A 3,216-nucleotide genomic window follows, 5' to 3' on the forward strand; every position below is an offset into this window, starting at 1 on the left:
AGGAGTTTATTAATTAATTTATTTATTTTTGCTGTGTTGGGTCTTCGTTTCTATGCGAGGGCTTTCTCTAGTTGTGGCGAGCGGGGGCCACTCTTAATCGCGGTGCGTGGGCCTCTCACTGTCGCGGCCTCTCTTGTTGCGGAGCACAGGCTCCAGACGCGCAGGCTCAGTAGTTGTGGCTCCACGGACCCAGTTGCTCCTCGGCATGTGGGATCCTCCCAGACCAGGGCTCGAACCCGTGTCCCCTGCATCAGCAGGCAGATTCTCATCCACTGCGCCACCAGGGAAGCCCTCTGATCTTAATTTTTAACCCTCAGAAATTGAATCTGTTGATGGTCAGTTTTCTTAACTTGGATTTACCTTCTTTTTCAATTTGTTTTCTGCCATTTTCAAAGATTGGAGGTGGGAAGAGAGAAACACCAGTGAGCCTGGGCCTTTCTCCCCCACATGCTCGGATGTGCGGGAAACACACACCACTTGTCTTTCCGAGACTGGGTTTTTCTCTGAGTTTGAAGAGGCTCATTTGTGCTGGAGGCGGGAGATAAGACGCCACACCAGGCCAGGCCTTGATGAAGCTGAAATGGATTTCTTCTGGAGCAGAAATCCCAGCAGGTTTTTTCTGCGGGGGAAGGGGAGGGGGGTGGGCAATGTCAGACTCTGCCCAGGAGGGATGGATGGACCAGTGGCCATTTGTAGAGCACCTAAGGGGGTAGAGGCTGAGAGCAAGGGACCAGTAAGGGAGAGACACACATATACAGACGGTGTGAGGTAGAGAAGCCTGAATTGGGTGGAGGAAAAGGAGGGAAAAGAGGGAGAGGCAGAGGGGAGCCAGAGCTGATGGAGGTGGTGGTCTCGGTGGTTTGTGAACCTAAAAGCAGGAGAAGGAGCCCTGGAGAAGGAGGATTCTAGCGTTGGGGAGAAAGAGGCTGGGGCATGGGACCAGATGCACAGGGAGTGGCCTCAAAGGGGGTGGGTCTGCGTTACAGTGCAGTGGATCAAGGGGCAGGGAGGCATCTTCCCCAGGCAGGGAACAGCCCTTTCCTCAGGAAGGATCACAGTCGTCATGGAGGTCAAGAGCTGATGTGGGCAGGTGGGTGATGCTCCTGGGGACCTGGGCTGCGCGGCAGGCGGGTCGGGTGGCATCAGAAACCTCAGAAACCTCTGTTGCTGCTGCCCCCACAGTGTTCTTCCAGCCCTGGGGCATGAGAAGGGATCTCTTCAAGTGAAGTGTAGGCACTGCCTGGCCCTGCTCCTTTCCGGAGCCCGCTCCGCCTCTCCGGGTATCCGTCATTCCCTGAGGGGCTGACCCCTGCTGAACAGATGTGGTACTGAAGGAGTCAATGAGAGATGAGTGTGTGTCTGTGTGGGTGTGGCTACATTTGGACAAGAGACCTGAGAGTTTGGAGGTAAAGGACCTTGGTGGCTTATGACAAGCAAACAAGCAGGCAGAGGTGGGCAGAGCCCCGGGATATTCAAATCAGGATCTAAAACGATTTGCAATCTCCCCTCTGTGACTGCAGCCTCGCTCCCTCCTGCCTACCATCTTTCCCAGCAGGGCCGTCACCCTGCCCTCTGCGCCCAAGGGTGGGTGTGCAGACCTCCCCGAGGACACGGAGAGGGCCCACGTCCTGTCACAGCCTTGGGGCCCAAACCACTTCTTTCCCTCCAGCCCCCCGCCCTCCGCCCAGCAGCCATCAACCCCTCTTTCTCCTCAACAGCCCCCATCACTTCCCCGGAGAGGACCTCCTTCCAGTCTCCACCTCGGGCTCCGAGCACAGGCAGGTCTGGGGTCTTCCTGGGAAGGCAGAGTAGTGGGTGCGCTGGGCAGGGAGCTCACAAAGTCTCAGAATCAAGAGGGGGTCCCGTAAAGGGATGTACCCAGGCCATTGAGGCAGTGGGGCCTGGGGGTGGGGAGCAGCCAGGGCTCCACTGCGGAACCAGGAGGGACAGGGACAGAAGGCGGCCTTTAAAATTCCCCGTGAGGGGCCCCCTTTCCCTAACCGCCCCCAGGAGTGTTGAGAAAGGGCATGGGAAGCAGAGAGGAGAGAGCTTGAAGGCAGGAGCTGTTTCCACTCTTGAGGAGGCCCATCCAGAGACGTAGGATGCTCAGAGGGAGGCCGGGCCTCCTGACTCCTGTTCCAGGGCTCTTCTTGGACCCAGGGTGACCTCCGCAGGCACCGGATAGAGCCTGGGCCGCAAGTCTGTCTAGTCTTGAGCTGGGAAACTTCACAGCCGGGTCCGCACTGCCCCAAATCAATTTTCTCCTGGACTGATGGGCTTCTATTCCCAGTCCAGCCCAGTTTCCTGTTCCAGCTTCCCTGTCAACAGAACAGGAGGGCTGCCCTCCCACCCCCCGCACTGATCAAGGTCCTTTCTCTTTCCCTGGCAGCCTCTGTCTCCACACAGGCCACCCAGGCTCCCCATGACCTGGTCTCATCTCAGACCCAGAGCTGTGTGTCCTCCATGGGAAGAGCCAGAGAGGCCCCCGAGGTTTCCTCCGCCATCACTTCCCTTTCACAGTGAGTTCAGAGCGGGACCCCCTTCCCCACAGGCCGGGCTCAGGGACCCACAGACAGAAGTGCCACCCCAGCCCAGTCCTCTCCCCTTCTTGTTCCTCTGTCCTCCAGGCAACAAAATTCCACCCTCTGGTCCAGCCTTGCAGACCCAGTGCCCTGGTCCCCGTGCTCTGTGGGCCCCTTGTGGCCAAGAGCCTGGTGCTGTCAGCCCTGCTTGTCCAGTGAGTAGGGTTTGGGTTAGACTTGGGGACAAAGGGAGCAGGGAACGGCTTCTGTCCCCGGATAGAGGGTCAGAGGGGGAATCAACCAGAGAACACAGACACAGGAAAAATTGTCATGGACAGGGCTCTCCAAACTAAACCTTCACTGTTCATGTCAGGCCCCCCTCTGTCTTTCAGTTGCAAACTCTCCAGTGTCTTGTCCACACTTCTCGGTCTCTGTGTTTTCTCCTTTCCCTCCCCTCTCCTTTTTTCCTTTCTTTCTATCTTTCTTTCTTTATTTATTTTTTTCTTCTCTCTCTCTCTCTCTCCCTTCCTTCCTTCCGCCAGCCCAGACGCAGCCTCATCCTCGGTCCTGAGAGTGTGTGCACAGGAGGGAAAGAGTCACAGCCTCTGGGGGGAAGGTTACCCATGAGGGAAAACGTAGGTGGGGCTGGGTGAGAGGTGCAGGGAGATCACGAGAGGGGAGAGGACCCAGACAC

The 3,216-nt window shown here is 57.3% G+C and overlaps 1 long non-coding RNA gene across 1 annotated transcript in view; it reads left to right on the forward strand.

The window, feature by feature from the left end:
- Nucleotides 1-2,084, forward strand: part of LOC114484300 (uncharacterized) — a 7,064-nt gene extending 4,980 nt beyond the window's left edge. Inside the window, exons 2-3 of the long non-coding RNA XR_003676997.1 lie at nt 396-612; nt 1,719-2,084. This is a non-coding gene — a long non-coding RNA (uncharacterized lncRNA). The remainder of the gene's footprint in view (nt 1-395; nt 613-1,718) is intronic.
- The last annotated feature ends 1,132 nt before the right edge of the window (nt 2,085-3,216 follow it).

This window comes from Physeter macrocephalus, chromosome 18, assembly GCF_002837175.3.
Source record: "Physeter macrocephalus isolate SW-GA chromosome 18, ASM283717v5, whole genome shotgun sequence".
Taxonomy (NCBI): Eukaryota; Metazoa; Chordata; class Mammalia; order Artiodactyla; family Physeteridae; genus Physeter; species Physeter macrocephalus.